This window comes from Ictidomys tridecemlineatus, chromosome 5 (assembly GCF_052094955.1).
Source record: "Ictidomys tridecemlineatus isolate mIctTri1 chromosome 5, mIctTri1.hap1, whole genome shotgun sequence".
Lineage (NCBI taxonomy): Eukaryota > Metazoa > Chordata > Mammalia > Rodentia > Sciuridae > Ictidomys > Ictidomys tridecemlineatus.
Window position 1 is genome coordinate 169,951,262 of NC_135481.1, and position 20,312 is coordinate 169,971,573.

Below are 20,312 nucleotides of genomic sequence, written 5' to 3' on the forward strand. Positions count from 1 at the left end.
TTTTGAACTCAACACTGAGCTGTGGGATTACAGCATGCACCATTGCACCTGGCTCTACTTCTTTTTGCTTAAAAAGACCCTCCTGGTTATATCAGTTCCACCTGGATTCCCCAGGCTAATTTCTCATCTTAATATCAGCTGCTTAAGATACTTCTCTCTGCAGCCTTAAGTTCCTCTTGACATGGAGCATTAACATCTCAGGGTTGGGGATCAGGATGTGGACATCTTGGGGAACCATTATTCAGTCTGCCACAGGTGATCTGGCAACACTTCTGGACCCCTCCTCAGGTTCCATTGTCCCAAGTAGCACTACTGCTATGGTTTGATGCCTAATTTACAACCAAAATGCCAATTTTGTGTTGGAGACCAATTATTTTCCCATGCAAATCCACACTGAACTTAAGACCTGGTTGAGATCCCTGGTGGAATCATGCATTTAATAAATAATTCTGCAGTAAACTAAGATAGAACCGAAAGTCCTTAGAAACTCCCCCTTTTCAATTCCTTTCAAGTTGTATTAAGCATCTACTGTGTACAGAGATCTTCACTTGCCCAATATAGGCAAGGAAAACAACAAAAATAATGGAAAGTTAGTGGCAACATGGAAATAAAGGCAAAGATTCCAAGAATTTACAGAGGAAAATCTGCCTTCTAACTTTAAAAAGGACATATCTATGTGCTAAATCAAACCAAGGTGGGGGAGGGTTGGCTCCTAAGGGGAGCAGGGACCAGCAAACGTGACAACAGTGACATCTAGTGGGAGTCATAGGTAAAACCTCCAGTGCTTACAAGGAAACTTCAGAGAGAAGCAAGCAGAGGGCCATGCTCAATATTTATTCAACACTTACTGAAGATTACTATCCAGTCAGGGCCCAGCTGGCAGCCCACCAGTGTTCTTCCGTCCTCTGGATGCCCCCCATACAGTGAATGGCTTCATCGCATGCACCTCAGCCAAGTCCCAGACACAAAGCAGGTAAAGAAAACGATTCTGGCTTCTCTTCTTTTTCTAAGACCAATTGTGGAGTCAGTGCCAAGGTAAGTCATGCAGGAATAAGATGACATAAGCTAGGTAAGGGATAGTTGTCTGTGGGGATAAAGAAAAGTGTGTGCACCGAGGAGGTGATGATGCTGGAGGCCTAGGGCAGGGCATTCAACTCTTCACACATTGTTTCCATGTTCTCTCCCCCTTTGCTCATTCTTTTATCTTTTCTCCAACAAATCCAAAGGTAATGTGAGGGCTATGAGAGAAGAAGGAGGAGGAAGAGGGAATAGAAACACTGGTTGGAGTAAGCTGGGGATCCCTCGGTGCCCATTGGACTTTAGGGTGCACACACCTGTAGTCAGTCCACCCTGCAGGTGCACTGTTCTTCTCTACCCTGAGGTCCTGCCCTTCAGAGCAGGTTAAACCCAGGTGGTGAGAGCCCAATGGCCAAGGAAGGGTCTTGGGAGCTTCCCTGGATGCAGATGCCTTTAACTCCTGATGCACCGGGTTCTGAACAATTATGACCTTCAGTCTGCCACAGTAGAGCCAGGTCGCAGTAATTTGGGTGTTACTCCAGCTGGGATAACAAGGCTTGGCTCCAGGAGTAGGTGTCACTCACTGGGGTTGAGTTATACTCACCTGTTCTTTTGTATCCTAGCCCCATGGACTCCTCAGCCAGTGGGACACATGTGGCCAGAGCAAAGTCATGGGGAAAGGGGTGCCCTGTCCCCTCTTTCTTGCATCTTTTGGTTCTGACAAGGGTGGGCTCTTGTTGGGATCTAATGGTAGTGTTGCTCCTCCTGGCCTTTCTTTCCCAAATGTTTCCTGGAGGGGATGATTTCCATGGTGGCAGTAATACTGAAACACTCATGTAAAGGGCAACAAGAGAGGCCAACCACAATTAATTCTGTTTCAACATAGCTAATAGGCTTTTGAATATCCCCAACACAAAGAAATATTGTGTGTGTGTGTGTATTTGTCATATCTGTCTATATATATACATATATGTAATATAGACAGATATATAGAGAGACAGATATGCCAATTACTGTTCTGATCCTTACACATTGTATATACAATTGCCAGGAGGTGACGAATAACTTCTGTATGTTGATACAGCAGGAATGGGAGCCGTTTACTGTAGGACAACAGAGCTATTTATACATTTTGCACAGCTTATCTTAATTAGCATAAACTAGATACATCAGTCAACCAATAAGGAATCTTTACACTTAATGGCTTGCTTTTGTTACTTCTCAAACCACTCCCTCTGGCATTTTGCCAGGCACCATCCAGACTTGTTTACCAACTCTAACATTCCCCTGGCAAAATACCAGGTGTTATTTTGACTTGTCTACAGACCTTAACATACAATGACACAGTACCCCACAAATAAGTACAATTATTGTGGGTAAACTAAAATTTTAAAACATATTTAAGAGATGAAAAAAATAACAAGCTATGCAGAAGGACAGGAGGAAGGATAGGAAGAGAGAGAAACTCCATGTCTTTTCCTACAGTCCTCTGTGGTCCAGCATTTCTCAGCCTTGTATTAGGCTCCAGAATCCCCTAGGATCTTATTAGAATGCAAATCCAGGCTCCAGGAGTCTGGAGTGAGGTCTAGGATCCTGCCCAGCTGCTGCTGCTACTGTCACAGGTCCACTGACCTCAGTTTCAATAGCAAGGCTGCATAATGCATAATTTTTGTCTGCCAAGCACTCCTTTTTTTTCTTGGAGAACCCATCCCACTCTCACTGTGTGTGGATCCTGCTCAGTGGATGTGCTTCACCTGAGTCTGGTCTCATCTTCCCAGAAGTAGACATGTGCCACTGGCCAGGCTGGTGAGAATCCTTCCCAGGAAATTGTCAGAACTATTTGGCATCTCCAACTGTGCCATCACTCTCAGCTGGAGCTACTTACAGTCATCCTTCCCATCAGGTTGGATGAGCCTAAGAGTGATCCCATTGCAGAGGGAAACAGAGCCAAAGATGGAAAGAAAAAAAGAGAGGCAGGACTTGGGTAAACCCCTGGATCCATCCTCAGACCTCTCAGTTATGATTAATAAACCTCTTTTCCCCCTGAGCTAGTTTGAAATGGTCTCTTCGCTTGCAACAGGAATTCTTCCCAATTTCACACTTGATGTTAGTGATAGATGGGAACAGCCGCCAATGTCCAAATGCAGAAGCTGATTGCCCCATTTCAGTGGTTGCAAAGCCTTCTTCAGACACACTTCAGGGCTAAACTGCCTGGCTTCAGTCTCACCATTGCCATTTCCTAGCTGTATGATGTTGGGCCAGTTACTTTAGCTTCTCTGGGCTTCCATTGTCTCATCTGTAAAATAGAACTAATTAAATAGATCCATGCTCATGGGGCTGGCATGATGTTAGTTAACGTTACATTCTTAGCATAATGACCAGCACGGAGTAAGATCTCCCTGAGTGTCTATTACTTATCATTATTTTATTACTTATTCCTATTACTTACATTATTTTATTAATTTACCTCCAAAAAAACCCCTCAAACTACTATTATTATTTTTATCCTCATTCTCACTTTGTAGACAAGAAGACTGAAAAGGATTACGTGACAACCCATTTAGTAAATGATATTGACGAGGTAACTTCAAGCCACCTGATGAAATGATCTATAACTATCTTCCCCAAACCATAATGCATAGACTGTTACAATGTTGTCTTTTATTATTTAGTTGTTTTATTGCTATACCAATTTTAATGTGTATATCCTCTTTCTTGGTTTGAATGGATCCCACAAAAGCTCATGTGTTGGAAACTTGATCCCCAAATTCTTATGGTATTTGGATGTGCAGCCTTTGAAGGAAATCAGACTAAAGTCATCAAAACTGGGACCCCACGATGGCACCAGTGACTTTATAAGAGAGACTTGATCTAGCATGTCTGCTCTGTCTTGCCATGTGACACCCTCTGCCACAAGAAGGCCCTCACCAAATGTCCATGACATGCTTTTGGACTTCCCAACCTCAGAACCATGAGCCAAATAAATGTCTATTCTATATAAATTTCTTGGCCCCAGGCTATAAATTTTGTTATAGCAACAGAAAATAAACAAAGACAGTCCACTACCTAAATTGTAGGTTTTTTTTTTCTTTTGTGGTGCTGATGATTGAACCCAGAGCCTTATGCATGCAAGGTTAGCACTCTACCAACTGAGCTATATCCCCAGCCCCTAAATTGTAACCTTGACATTAGGAATGCTGATTAGTATCTTTAAAAATCCCTCAGCAAGTAGCATGATAGCTCCAGGTAGCACACAAATACCCACTGGTATATTTAAGGGACTAGAAATTCATTTAATTAATTTTTTTAATGGAGTAGTTTATAAAACAGTATATATTATGGTACCCCATTGTTATCAAAAATTATTTCTCTATGTATTATCCTATATTGTGACAGAAAAAAAAATGCCCGAAAGAATTTACATAGAAACATTAACTAGGTTATTTCTGGGTAGTATGCAATGAAGACCTTGGTTTGTGTGTGTGTCTGGGATTTTAATCAAGAGGCTTTCAATAACTCAAAATCTGGTAGCTGTGGGGTAAGGGGGTTCTCTCACCTCCATCCTTCTCAGCTACCTGAGGGCTAAGTCCAAGTCATCACCTACCTGAGTACTGAGAGAATGGTTATGATTTGGATCTGGAATGTGTTCCCAAAGATTCATGATGAAAGGATGAAAGGATGGGTTGAAAGGATGGTCCCAAAGGCAACAAGGTCCAGAGCTTTTAGACAATGATTGGATAATGAGGCCTCTGACCTCATCAGTGGATCAATCCATTGATAGCTGCATGGACTCTGGGAGGTTGGACCTACTTAGAGGAAGCAGATCACTGGGGCCATAACCTGTTCATATTCTCCCCAGTTCTCCCTACTCCACTTCTCCCTCTATCTGTCCTTCTAGACTGTCATGAGCCAAACAGCTTTCCTCCTTCATGCCCTTCTGCCATGATGTTTCTGCCTTGGGGCCAGCTGACTATGGACTGAAGCCTCTAAAACACTGCACCAAAAATAAATCTTTCTCCTCTAAGTTTTTCTTGTCAGGTGTTTTGGTCACAGCAATGAAAATAGGACTAACACAGGAATCTTCTTGAAACCAGAGTCTACATTTATCAATATCCCATCTCAGTCCACTTTATATTACTATAATAGAATACCTGAGACTGGGTAACTTATCAAGGAAAGAAGTCTATTTAACTTATGGTCCATAGGTTGATAAGTTCAAGAAAGCATGGCTGAATCTAGTAAGATCCTTGTGCTGCTTCATAATATGGCAAAAATTGGAAAGGAGATGAGGCTCAGCCATGAGAGAAAAGGAGACCGAACCTCCCTTGATTGTTAACCCATTCTTGTGAGAAAGGCATAAATCTATTCATGACTTCCATGTGACCCAGAAGTCCTCACCTCCTGACACTGCTGTGTGGAGAGATTAAGGTTCTAACACATGGACTTTGGGGGAACACAGTCAAACCATAACAACTACCTTGCATAGGCTCCTGACTCACTGTCCCTCGGCTGGATCCCAGGATGCTGGAAGGAAGGCCCCAGTTCCAGGACTGTCATAAAACTCCCTTTTGTTTCCCTCTGCTATCTTCTCAGTAAAAGATTGTCAGAAGACATAGAAACCACTTGGACTTTATTTGGGTGCTTCCTCCAAAAGGAGATAGAAGAATCCAGGCGGTCCTCTGAGGGAGGAGAGAGTTTCCATGCAGGTGAACATTCCACATCTGTTACCATCCACATGCATTTTATAATACAGTAAAATATATTTTAAAGCAAATATTTGTCCAACAAAAGAATTGAAACGTGTGGAGAATACACTGCAAAGTGTCATTTGACTATCTCAATCTTGCCAAGCTCGCTGGTATTGAGAATATTCTTTTCCTAGTGTATGTTTACTTGATAGTCGTATTTTCTATATGCTTTCCTAGTACTAGTATTTCTTTGGTGATTTTTAAAAGTTAATCAGCTTTGTATTGTCCATCTGGATTCTTTAATCTACACAACTTTATTTTCTGGGCTGATGGCACACTTATACTCTGGCTAACATAGAACAGCCATAAGAATTTGTAAGCCTATATTACTAAAAGTACTTATTTCTTTTTAAATTTTTTCCTTTAAATATTTCAGTGAGTCAAAACTCAGGAAACTACAGAAAGAGTCCGAACCCTCTTTGTCATTTAGCAAATATTTGCTTGATGCCTACTAGGGGATAGGCCCTAAAGATAAAACAATGAATTAAAACATACACTTATGGCCCTTAGAATCTAGTGGACATAAATCCCACTCAGCTCTGGAAGATGTTTCTTTCCTCAATATAGTCTTCCTATGACTATATTGAGGAAAGAAATATAGTCAATATATTGACTCAATATAGTCATCTATGCTAAATTCTCTATAATTTTTTCAAAATCAAAACTTTTCAAACACACCAAGGAGAGAGGAGATTCACAGGGAATGGTATTAGGAGGGGGAGAAGTATCTTCACATTTTACCTTCCTAATTGTTGGTTAAATGTCTGGTCTTATACCTGAATTACAAAGTCCATGAGGGCAAGAACCATATCTTCCTATTTACAGCTCTATCTCCAACACCTAGAACAGTATCTGGCACTTAGAAGGCACTCTCAACAAATACTGATTGATTGACTAAACCTAGGACTATTACCTGGCAGGTGGTAGATACTCAATTGTGAAGTGTTAGATGAATGAATAGGTGGTTTTGCAAATGAGCAGACAAGTATGGAGTTGAGTTAATAGTGAATGGGTGGGTGAAAGGGTGGGAAAGCCAATGGGTGGGTGAATGGATGGATGGGGTGGTGGGTGGATGGGTAGCCAAGCAAGTGAACAAGTGGATGTCTGGATTGGTATGTGAATAGGTAGATGATTTAAAAGATGGAAAGACTCAGTATAAATGACCTGGATATTTGTGATAATGTTCAGATGATATATAAACATGATTTTTTTTTCCCAGCAGGAAGAAATCACAAAAATACTACAAGCATTTGAATGTGTTTATGGATCAGATCCTGGGACATAGGAGGTGTTTGATAAAAGTTCTGAATAAATGAAATTAAAAGAATAAATAAATAGAGAATGAGCTGAGCCATTAAACCTCTTTGTGTATTTTTCTTCTTTTAAAATCTACTTCTTTGACTATGAGTGACTATGAGTGAGGATAAGAAAGGGATGAGAGAATAATTGAGGCAGTTGATGTAACTTCAAAAGCAGATTATCAATGGAAACCACAACCACCAGATATTGCACTCTCTTCTCTTGTTCTCTTCCCCTCTCTCTCTCTCTCTCTCTCCTCTCTCTCTCTCTCTCTCTCTCTCTCTCTCACACACACACACACACACACACACACACACACACACACACACACACCACTGTCAGACACCAGACTGGCATACATCTCACAGCTGCTTTGTGGGTTGGCTGCCAACACTCATAGCTGCATCCATTCCCCAAGAAAAGCTCTTGACCAATGGGCACCACCTCCACCAACTGGTTATAACTTCCCTCTCCTGGCAATGACATTCATCCAATGACTTACTAAGGCAGGGCTACAGAAAGCCACCCACTTATCTCAAGGGGAGGGACAACTACCAGGCCAATTCCAGACTTAACATAGTTCTACCCTTGCTTAGTTTCTTCCCCCACCTACCCTCACTCTCTTCTCCCTGAAGGCCCCCCAGTCAATGAACCTAGTGACCCTGCATTTTTGTCTCAGCTTCTGCCTCTGGAGGTGACGGCCTAAGACAGTCTGAGATGACTTAACCATTACCTGCATAATATTCTCCAAGCACAAAGTAAAACTGGGACTTCGTTTAAATGATGAAGGAGGTCTGTGGACGAGGCATCTATTTTCTAGCATACAGGCCTTGACAGTTCAATTCATGGGTCCCATTGCTGTCTCCTGAGACAGCAGAAACAGTATTTTCAGGAAGGGTTTATGATACTTGCCTATACCCAGGACCTCTGTTACATTACCCCTATCTAGGAAGAAAGTCAGTGTTTTGGGGTGAGGAAGAGGGAACAAGATTGCATGATGGCCTGAAACTGAAGCTCCTTAGTCACTGGGCACATCCATAGTTAAGTGCTTTCTCTATGGCTTTTCAGTGGTTATCACAAAGCATAGGTACCCATAAGCAGATACTGGGGTAAGAATTCAAGTGTAAGTGTCATGTTTGGATGGCGATCCCAGGGAGCACCCCCAAGAGAATGGGGAAATGAGACGATGAAGGGTGAAGTCAGTAATGTGTTCATGAGCAGGGTGTTGAGGAAGGAATAGAGAAAGCATCATTTTGTAAATGGGCAAGAGTTCAAGGTAACAGAAAGACCCAGGAAATTCTTCCAAGAGACAGAGGGCCCACCTCACCCATTAGCACTTCTGGTCAGCAGGAAGTGACTTGCATATTCCTGAACCTTCACCCCAGGCCATGGGGCTTCTGCAGCTTGTGGGTTGGTACCAGGGGCATCTCCTGGTTTTGCTGCCCTCAACCACTCTCCTTACTTCTGGTGACAACATCTCTGCCATTTGGAGAACCACCAACTCTCCCAAGTACATCCTCATGGCCAGGTGCAGAACCTAACCTGGACCACTCAGATGTTGGCACCTGGCAATTGAACTCAGAGCAGAGGGAAATTGTTCTTGTTTCATAGAAGTGATATAATCAAGTATCACAAACTGGGTGGCTTATTACTATGTAGTAATTATAGAGACCCGAATGAAGGTATCACAGTATCCAAACTATAGAACCAGATAGAATATATACATAATGGAACTTTATTCATCCCTAAAGAAAAATGAAATTATGTCATTTGAAGGGAAACGGATGGAACTAGAGATCATTATGTCAAGCAAAATAAGTCAAACTCAGAAAGGCAAGGTTCATGTGTTTCCTCTCATATGCAGAAGCTAGAAAGGAAAATGGAAAAAAATAGGTGAGAGAGAGATGTCATGAAAATCAAAGGGACATCAATAGAGGAAAGGTACCAGGAGGTGAGAGGTGGAGAAGGAGAGGGTAAATGCTGAGGAGTGAAACTGGCCAAATTATATTGTGATGTTGTGCACATGTATGAATGTGTGACAACAAATCCCATCATTATGTACAACAATAATTCTCCAATTTTAAAAATGTGGTAAAAAAAGAAATTAAGGTTTCAGCAGAGCCAAGATCCCTCCAAAACTACAGGGGAAGCACCTTCTGCTTTGGACAGAATGTTTGTTATCCCCTTCCCAAAATTCATATTGAAATCTAATTCCTTGTCAGGCATAGGGATGCATGCCTGTAATCCCAATGATTTGGGAGGCTAAGGCAGGAGGATCACAAGTTCAAGGCCAAACTCAGCATCGAAGCAAGGCCCCAAGCAACTTAGTGAGACCCTGTCTCAAAAAAAAAAAAAAAAATAGAACAAAAAGGACTGCCGATGTGGCTCAGTGGTTGAATGTCCCTGGTTTCAATCCCCAGTACAAGAAAAAACAAAAGTCTAATTTCTAACATGATGGATTTTGGAAGTGGGTTCTTTTGGAGATACTTAGTTCATGAGGAACACAGGAAGAAGGTGGCCGAGGAAGAAGTCATATTAGCTTGGGGCCCATCCTCTGCCAGTATGACCTCCCCTCCTCTTGATTACATCTACAAGACCCTATTTCCAAATAAGGTCATATTCAGACGTACTAAGGATGAAGACTTCAGCATATCATTGGTGGGGGACACAAGTCCACTAATAACATGTGAAGCCTGCTGACTCAGGAAACCCATGCATTACAAAAACGGAGCCTACGAGGATACTCTAAGTGACGGATTTTCCTTAATTTCTGTGCTTTCCAAACTCTGACTTGGAGATTTTCTTGAATTCTGTGGATCAAGTCCCAATAGCCTTTCCATAAGCTCTTTTTAATTTTGTGTTTATTCCCTTTCTGATACTGAGTTGGTTTATATTGCCTACAACAAAATATCCTAAATAGTTAGACCCAATTCTCCAAGACAAGAGGCTCAATTTGTTGCAGACGACCCCACTCCCAACCTCTCCCACATCCCCTTCTCCATCAGCCTTGAAGCTTGGCAAGAAGAGACCAAGTGCTCCTTTGTAAACTTGGAGAAAGCAAAATGCTTTTTCCAGTCTCCTTTGTTTAATGAGGTGATGCTCTTCCTCTGTGTTTTAGTTGAAGAAGCTTTGCTAGTTTACCTGTTTAGACTATGTCAGTCTTTGCCCTACCTTTAACACAGGGTCATTGTAAGAATTAAGTTGGGAAATGAATGTGAAAACCAAACACGAACCAACAAGTGCTGGGCAACAGTGAATCTTTTATTTGAGGAGAAGCAAGCAGTAAACTTTAGCTTCAGAACACTCTTTTGGTTTATAATCAACCCCTTACCCTGGTTTATTTCCCTGTTAAAATATTTTTTTTATTACCTGGAATTAGGTTTTATTTGTATCAACATACTTGACTTTTGGTCTTCTTCATAGAAGACAAGTTTCACAAAGCAATGACTTGATTTCACCTACAATGCATCTGAAAAAAATAAATAAATAAGTGAGTGAAGGAACAAATAAAATGAATAGAAAAACAAGCTCCAAATTGGCTGCATGGTTAGCATTGCAGACAGGTTACTTAACCTGGGTTTTAATTTCCTCCTCATTAAAATAAGGATGATAAGATCTACCTGGGTAAATTATTATAGGAACTCTGATGAATGAAGGCTAGTTTTTCAAAATGTAGTCTGCACACCAGTGGCATTGGCATCACCTGGGAGCTAGAATGCAGATTCCCAGGTCCCATCCTAGACCTAGAGAGTCAGAAACTGCGTTTTAATAAGGTCCTCAGGAGCTTCATATACCTGTTACAGTCTGAAAAGCCTTGAACTAAGGTATGTGAAAATGTTTTTTGTAAACCGTAAAGCAATAAACACATGCATATTATATTTTCAGTTGTGCGCCATATATTCCCACGCAATCTCACTTACCTGTCCAAAGCTGTGTAACCCAAAGGCCTGGCAGAACACTTCAAATTTTAGTAAAAGACAGCGCATGATAACAACACATAATGATCTCAGAGGAGCTCTGACATACTGCTAAAGAGCATATTACTGAGTACAATCTTTTTGGTTAAAACAAAAAAAAGATAATCTAATCACACCAAAACCCTTTAAATACCCATAATCTTTGACCGAGTAATCCTACATGTTTAAAAAAAAAAAAAAAAAGTCATAAGGAAGCAATTAAGCACTTGCACAAAGATTTAGCACAGTGTTAGGTTGGAGGGAAATGGAGATAATTTGAAACAGTAGATTCAATGGATTAAAATAAAGTGGGTACATACGAACAATACAAAGCTTTGAAATTACATTAAGAATGATTAAAATATATTTCTATCACAAGTAAATTGGTCGAACAAGATCATGGAGTACAATTAAAAATGTTTGTTGTTGTTGTTTTGTTTCCCCTTCTGCCTTTTGAGACAGAAAAAGGGGATATTGGTTTTTATCCCACCGAAGAAAATCAGAACGGCTCTCACCTGGGCCTCTTGTATCTGGAGCCGTGCTCCAGACACGGCTGGCCTTTGGGGGGAAATCTGCTTAGTAACAGATTGTCCAGTTCCATGTAATAATTAAAAGGTCAATCTCCACTCAAAGTTAAAATTTCTCCTTCCTCCAACTACTGTTGTCACAGTCTGGCCTCCTGCAGAGCTGGGTCTTAAAGGAAGATCTGCACATTAGGAATGGATGGGAGGGCAGTCCAGATGCAAGGAACAGTCTAAACAAAGGCAGGAAGCACAGAGCTAACCATCCAGGGAGGCAAAGCCCTCACTGTGACAATAAAGTTTCAGACTCTGCCATAAACTGGACCTCTCCCAACCAGATGTAATTGGAAAATGGCATGTGTGTGCAGACAGTCTTATGAGCCCTTGGTTTAGAAGTTAAATGGGAGAATTCAAACCCTTAATTTGCCATTTAGTAGCCTGGCAACTCCAGGCAAATTGTTTAAACTCCCTAAGCTTCAGTTTCCTCATCTGTAAAATGCTACCTGAAGTTATGAAATAATGCATGCAAAGAATGAGGCACTGTGCCTGTCACATAGAAAGAACTCACCAAAGGCTTACCTTATAAATGGCTGCTTAGGTGACCCAGGACACTGCAGGCTACACCTCACACCCTCCCGGTCATCAAGGATTGGAAGCAACTGGGCCATATGTAATTCTAAGTAAGCAATTGGGGCTATCTGCCTCCATTCCCACCTCAGGAACTATCTATCCCCTTCCCAGAATGAAGATGCCAAAGAGGTGCTCATTGTGTGCCTTGGGAGCCATAGGGCTAGCCTCAACTCTGAACTGAGCTCAGAAGAAACACACTTCTTTCAAGTACGTGTTTAAAGAAGACAGACTTTCAGAGACCAGTGGGAAGTGGAGACAACAGACCCCCTTCCAGAATGCTGTGACTTTCCTAGAATAATCTTGGGATCCTCATGAGTTGGTTGGGGAAAGGATACCCAACAACAGCAGATCACATTTCTTACCATTCCACTGGAAGGAGAAGGAAAAGTATGAGAGAAGCAGTGATGTGAGATATTTTTGAAAAATTAGTTACTTTAAATGATTTGACAAATTAAACCTTGTGTTTGATTATAAGTAACAGTTCCATACTCAATGTCCTCTCATTCCCTATCCAGTGTCCCCCAAGGGCAGCCATTTTTAATTCTTTTAGCTTTTTATATAGTCCACCCTCATGACTAGAAAATTCCACTAGATTTTATTTGTAACTCCAAAACCCATCCTCACGGTGCTTTTGCTGTTGGTAGAAAAAATCTTGAGTTGCCCCTACTGTGCTCATGCACCACTGAAGCAACACTCTGCTTTCTGCTTTCATGCAGAGGTGACCAGAAGATGGAGAGCCCAAAGTAGTATAGTGTAAGAAGCTCTGGCTCTGGGGCCATTTGGATGGATTTTGAATCCTATTCTGGCCCCTATTAGTGAGGTGACCTCAGGCCAGCCGCTTAACACTTCTAATCCTTCAACATTTTTTTAAAAGGAGCTCAGGCTAGGAATATAGATCATTAGTCTATATCCTGGCATGCATGAGACCCCATATTCAATCTCCATGGGGGTAGAGGATGGGGATCTACCAGGTTGAGCTGTTTGTAGGACCGAGAGTTGTAATCTATATAAAATGTGTGTGTGCACACACATGTGCATATTTCCCTTAGGAGCAATGGTCAGTACTGGCTAATTCCATGTTTTCAGTAACTTTATGAAAAAAAAAACTACCATGAATAATGAGAATTAAACACAGGACACTGGAGAATACTGGAAGTTTCCCTTGATGATCTTGTGGCTGTTTTGAACAACACACACTACCCATGCATCTGGTACATGGGCTCTTTCAATTACCTTCATAATCATGGCATTACAAAGGTCTGCTATTCATTTGCCTCAAACAGGTGTGTATACCTGCTTTGGTTTGAAGAAAATGGTAGTTTATTCTTTCAGCCCAGATTGTGGAATTCTCAGTCAAGTTGGACCTCTACCTATAGCAGAGAGCCTGCCCTGGCAAAGGAAAATGTCTCTGTCTCTCCCGTCAGCAGTTTGCTTCTGGTCTAGGCACATCCTCTCTATCAATAATCTGTTGAAAAGGCAAAAAGTCATCCATTCAAATCAACATTGTGAATATTCAGGTTATGTTTCCCTAATGCTCCAGCCTCCTTCAGCTCACAATCCACATCTTGAAGTATTTTATATGGTAGTTTGAGCAAATATTTGCCGCTGCGTAACAAGAATCCACCAGCTTTCCTCCCTGCAATGTTTGTCCCCTCTTTGCCCAAAGTCCCATCTGCTCCTCACCTCACTTATGGGTATGATATTCTGTGTCAGGTACATGTAACAGAACCCTGACAGCCACCAAGGGTAGGTTAAGCAAAAACATAATTGAGTGAAAAATAATAACAATACTCACAGAATTTTTGAGGACAAATAAGAAAGAGACTTGGAGCTAAGCATCAAGAACAGTGTCACAGTGTCTGGGGCTGACAATGTAGCTCAGTTGGTAGAGTGTTTGCCTAGCAAGCCTGAGGCCATGCATTTGGTCCCCAGCACTTCAATGGGAAAAAATTAAAGGGAAATATCTGTAACAATATTTAGAACTGACATGAGGGAGGAATCACCACTGCAGCATGTGACCTTGACTTCACTACTCTTGCTACTGCCACCAGCCAGTGATGTCACATGCCTTCTGCATCAGGAAGTCAGCCTCAAGGAAATCACTAACAAAATCACTACCATCCTCACACTCACTCACTCATGCCACCAGCCACATCAGAAGAATGGAAGCTCACTCACTTCCAAACTAAAGTCCTTTTGTATCTGAATGAAATCGCCTAGGTCACAGGCCTGTGCCCCAGCTGCAAGGGAATGTGAGTTCTGACTTCTGGACTAGGATAAGAACATATCATATGTTGAGAGCCACAGCCAAAGGGGCCCCAGCAAACTTCCAGGGGGGCCCAGCAAACTTCCAGCTGCCAGCTGATGATTGGCTCACAGCAGCCCCAGCAAACTTCTAGCTGCCAGCTGATTGGCTCCTCTGCGGTGATGCTCATTGGGCTGTTTCCCCACCCTTTCAGACCACAGAGCTGCTCATTGGGGGACTTTTTTGGCTCCGCCCACAGACCCAGCCGATTGGCCTCAAGAGCAGGAGGAGTGGGGGGGGGGGGTTGGGGAGGGGGAGAGTGAGGGGGGGTTGAGAGTGGGGAGGAGTTGAGAGGGGGGGTTGAGAAGCTTGTGGGAAGCGGTAGTGGCAGTTGGGCTCTGAGGGAATTCCTGAAGAGCTGTGTGGTGTGGTGTGGTGTGTGTGTTTGTTTCTTTTGACAAGTGGCTCCTGAATTGTGCCCAGCCAGACTGCGGAAAACATAGGTATTTCCATGCATATTAAAAAGGACATTCCAAGGGTTGTGGACAGTTATGAATATGACTGTTGTCTTCTACAATCACCCAAAATATATTACAGTGAAAAAGCATTAATGCAGAGCAATGTTTGGAAATTCTATTACTTGCTTAAGAAGCAAAAATAATCTACATGTATAGACTATCTCTGGAAGGGTCCAGAGAAACAGGTAACTATTATCTCCATGGAAAGGAACTTTATAATTAGCAGGGAGGAAGACCTAATTATCACACTTTGTGTCTTTTGCCTGAGATGGATACACTATAACAAAAGAGAAAGGGCAAAGGAAAAGGAAGGAACTCTGCAGGAGACCCAGAGGGAAGGAGAGCCTCTTGTGTTTCTTGCTTCTTCATCATGAACAAAGGCTCTAGTACAGCCTTTGGTGAAGCTCTTTTTATTCTTCCCTGCTCTTGCTCACCCTCTTCATCCAGGGGCTGCAGATACATCAGGACACACCCTTTCCACCATGGCAAGAAGAACATTTTAGAACTTGCCTGGGCATTGAGAGTGCTGGTTATCCATGCAGTTGGAAAGGAGAACATAGCTATTATAAGCACATTCCGCCTTCAGCAGAACAAAACATGTTCTCCCTGCACATGAATACAGCCAGCCCATTTTGTGCATCCCAAAGTCTTGATGAAAATAAAAAATACTTTTTAGTTGTCTGTTGCATTTCTTACTTAGTTCCAGATATTTATTAGCTAAAGACTCAATGGAGACCTTTATATTGGGTAGTACCCCATTTGCTTTGTCAAATGAAACCATCAATCAGAAAAAAAAAAAAAACCCTCCACCTCCTTCAAGCAGTTTTCTCAGACTAAATTATAGAATACATAGAATTTTTTTTTAACTTTAAAGGTTCATCAAAGATAATGGGACCGCACTAGTGGAAGAAAGCTACTAGGTTTAACAAGTTGAAGCAGCTGAGACTTTCAAAGACCTTCTACTTATTTATATCCCTTTAGTATTCAAAGACTATGAACTATGACTATATTTCTCTACTCATGTCTGGCATGATAATGTAGGCATGCCTTTTCTTTTTCTTTTTTTTTTTTTTTCTTTTTTTTTTGGCAGTACTAGAAATTGAACTCAGGGGTTCTCCACCCCTGAACTACATTCCCAGCCCTTTTTATGTTTTATTTTGTGACATGGGTCTTTCCAGTTTGCTGAAACTAACCTTGAACTTGTGATCCTCCTACCTTAGGCTCCCAAATAGGATAAGATTTTCCTTTTTGACAGTGTTAATTTCCAAGTCAGTTTATCAGTGTATGGGTAACTAATAATAGACACTATTTCATTATTTGCACCATGAACACAGAAGATTCTTTTCCCACTTTCAGAAATTCATTTAATTATGAATGCATTGTTATATAACACCAATCAAAACGAAAAGCTTGAATAACAGAATTATATCTAAAAAAATACAACTATGTAATCTACAGGCTACTAAATCTAAGGACACAGACTGAAAGCATAAGGATATAAGAATGTTATGGAGGAAGGATAGCATCTTCAACAAATGGTGTTGGGAAAACTGGAAATCCATATGCAACAAAATGAAATTGAATCCCTTTCTCTCGCCATGCACAAAAGTTAACTCAAAATGGATCAAGGAGCTTGATATCAAATCAGAGACACGGCATCTGATAGAAGAGAAAGTTGGCTACGACCTACATGCTGTGGGGTCGGGCTCCAAATTCCTCAATAGGACACCCATAGCACAAGAGTTAACATCTAGAATCAACAAATGGGACTTACTCAAACTAAAAAGTTTTTTCTCAGCAAAAGAAACAATAAGAGAGGTAAATAGGGAGCCTACATCATGGGAACAAATCTTTACTCCTCACACTTCAGATAGAGCCCTAATATCCAGAGTATATAAAGAACTCAGAAAATTAGACAATAAGATAATAAATAATCCCATCAACAAATGGGCCAAGGACTTGAACAGACACTTCTCAGAGGAGGACATACAATCAATCAACAAGTACATGAAAAAATGCTCACCATCTCTAGCAGTCAGAGAAATGCAAATCAAAACCACCCTAAGATACCATCTCACTCCAGTAAGATTGGCAGCCATTACGAAGTCAAACAACAATAAGTGCTGGCGAGGATGTGGGGAAAAGGGTACACTTGTACATTGTTGGTGGGACTGCAAATTGGTGCAGCCAATTTGGAAAGCAGTATGGAGATTTCTTGGAAAGCTGGGAATGGAACTACCATTTGACCCAGCTATCCCCCTTCTGGGTCTATTCCCTAAAGACCTAAAAAGAGCATGCTACACGGACACTGCTACATCGATGTTCATAGCAGCACAATTCACAATAGGAAGACTGTGGAACCAACCTAGATGCCCTTCAATAGACGAATGGATAAAAAAAATGTGGCATTTATACACAATGGAGTATTACTCTGCATTAAGAAATGACAAAATCATAGAATTTGGAGGGAAATGGATGGCATTAGAGCAGATTATGCTAAGCGAAGCTAGCCAAGCCCTAAAAAACAAATGCCAAATGTCTTCTTTGATATAAGGAGAGTAATTAAGAACAGACTAGGGAAAAAGAGCACAAGAAGAAGACCATCATTAAACAGGGTTGAGAGGTGGGAGGGAAAGGGAGAGAGAAGGGAAATAGCATGGAAATGGAACGAGACCCTCAGGTTTATACAAAATTACATACAAGAGGAAGTGAGGGGAAAGGGAAAAATAATACAAGGGGGAGGAATGAATTACAGTAGGGGGGGTAGAGAGAGAAGAGGGGAGGGGAGGGGAGGGGAGGGGGGATAGTAGAGGATAGGAAAGGCAGCAGAATACAACAGACACTAGGATGGCAATATGTAAAGCAATGGAAGTGAAACTGATGTGATTCTGCAAGCTGTATAAGGGGTAATATGGGAGTGCATAACCCACTTAAATCAAAATGTGAAATATGATATATCAAGAACTATGTAATGGAGGGGTAAGACAAGATAATACAAATGGAAGAAATGATTTACAGTAGAAGGGGTAGAGAGAGAAAAGGGGAGGGGAGGGGAGGGGAGGGGGGATAGTAGAGAATAGGTCTGACAGCAGAATACATCAGACACTAGAAAGGCAATATGTCAATCAATGGAAGGGTAACTGATGTGATACAGCAATCTGGGGTAAAGTTGGGAGTTCATAACCCGCTTGAATCAAACTGTGAAATATGATGTATTAAGAACTGTGTAAGGTTTTGAACGACCAACAATAAAAAAAATAAATTAAAAAAAAAGAATGTTACATATGAAAGTCAGCAAAAGAAAGCTGGGATAGAAAAATTATGGTATGCAACACATTTTAAAACAAAAAGTTATATGAGATAAAATATCTTAAATTTAAGAATTTTTTTTGAAAAGAGGAAAAGTAGTATTGCATAAAGATAAAAGTAGTATTGCAAAAGAGTTGATACACTTGCAACTCACATCATACTTCCAAAAAATAAAAAGGTAAGATGGAGAGATTTGAATAAAGAAATAGAAAGCAATACTTTAATACTAAGAGCCACCAATCCCCACTTAGTGTAAAGAAAAATAAAGTCATACAAAATGATAATCTCAAAACAGAAGACCTTGAAAAAATATTTTAAATGATCTGAATAGCAAAGGGAATATTATACTGGATAGACCAACTTGTAGGGAATGAAACCAATGAAATTCGACAGGAAATTAACAGTCTGGACTGAGTGATGAGCCTGATATGAGCTATCCAGGCGCGGTCCGGACTGCCTCACCAGTATTGGCCTTGGGTCACCAGGGGATCTTCCATCCTTAGGTATCAAATCTTCTTGAGGATTTGCATCACGCCTTACTCAGAGATGAATCGTTTTGTTTTTCCCACGTCGCTGATCACAAGCGCTCCTGGGCTCTTTAAAAAAATGAAAGCTATTCTGACCAGGAAACCGGGATTTTCCAGAGCTGCGCACACCCAGGGGGTGGGGGCAGTTGGTGTACCTTGAGGGAAGGAAAAGTGCAAAACTTCAAGCACTGGGCCGATCCGGGGTGGGGGTGGGGGGTGCTGGGAAAATCCGAGGTAGTCTAAGAAAAGAGGGATAAGAGGCAGCAGGAGAGGGCGCAGGGTGAGCACGTGTCCCAGGTCCTCCAGCCATCTTGCCCCAAAGCACCCTTTTTACCACCTTTTGCTCTTAAAAAAAAAAAAAAAAAAAAAAAAAAATCCGTAGACTGTGCCTGCTCTCCTGGACCGCAAGACTAGGCAAGCCCGGGACTAGGCGTGCTCTCGCCTGCCCCGCTGCGCTGGCCTTGGCGGTGTAGCTGGGGGCCGCGTACCAAGAAGGTGCACCTGGTGCGCGGTGCTGGGCTGCCCGCAGACGCCGAGCCTCTGCGGGAGGTCCCCGAGCAGCTTCGCCATTGCACCCAAGCCACCTCCCCCTGCCTGCCACATCCGAGCCGAACTGCCGCTGCGACTGCTTGTCCCCGCAAGTTCCACCTCGCTAGCGCCGTCCCCAGCCCCGCCTGGGGTGGTATCTGCCCTGGTCTCTAGGGGTGCACCTTTTCACGTGTGGATCTGCAACACTGGACGCAACAGGCTCCGGGAAAGAAGGTGGGTGCTCAGGGCTTAGAACTGGGGACAGGGGTTCTGGAGGCTTTGATGCGTGCTGCTGAGTCTTGAGACCGCTGTCCCCTTCACTGGTGCAGCCCTCTTCAGTTAAACGGCTGTTGACTTGAAAATAATGTCGTTGGGGTGCGACCACTTTCTTTGGCCTGTGCTTCTGGCTGCGCAAAAACTTTATGTCCAGTCCCAGGTACTGCAGCATTAATGGGTAAGGGGCAGGTTTCTGCCCACCAGGCACCCACCCCAGGACCCCGCAGTGCTAGCGACAAACAGAGCAAATGGCCTTCAGACACTGAGCACCACCTGATCCTCCAGGGAAAGCGTGGGGCTTATCTCCCACTACCTACCCTTTTTCCTGGATTTCTCTCTGGCATTTTCTGTGAAGGGCCGCTGAACTTCACCAGGAAAGGCACGTCTCCCGTTGCGTTTTGTTTCTTGTTTGGGTCTCCTAAGATATGTTTTCCCCAGCTAAAGTTTGCTGTTCTCAACAAGTAACAACTTGCTGCAGATGAGAAGTTCATTCAAAAACACAAGGCTCAGAACGATAGGAAAGGAATGTGGGGGAAACAGGTTAGAACCAGGCGGGACTTCGTTGTAAGGAAATCACCATCTATTGCCTATACAAGGGGTGTTTTAATCAACAAGGTCAGGAAAAGACCTGGTGTCTGATTGTCCGTGGAACAGCGGCAGGGAGTCACCTTAAAAGAAAGGTCATTTTCTTTATGTACAAGGAGTCACCTTAAAAGAAAGGTCATTTTCTTTATGTAC

The 20,312-nt window shown here is 42.2% G+C and overlaps 1 protein-coding gene and 1 long non-coding RNA gene across 2 annotated transcripts in view; one reads left to right on the forward strand and one right to left on the reverse strand.

Moving 5' to 3' along the window:
• Positions 1-10,304: 10,304 nt before the first annotated feature.
• On the reverse strand, positions 10,305-20,227 carry LOC144378058 (uncharacterized). Its single transcript, XR_013439560.1, has 2 exons — positions 19,892-20,227; positions 10,305-18,839 (listed from the first exon to the last, which is right to left on the reverse strand). It is a non-coding gene; the product is annotated as an uncharacterized LOC144378058 (long non-coding RNA).
• Fermt1 (FERM domain containing kindlin 1) overlaps positions 18,984-20,312 on the forward strand; it is a 39,759-nt gene continuing 38,430 nt past the window's right edge. The window contains exon 1 of the mRNA XM_078051431.1: positions 18,984-19,532. The gene's annotated coding sequence lies outside the window, so the exon portion shown is untranslated. The remainder of the gene's footprint in view (positions 19,533-20,312) is intronic.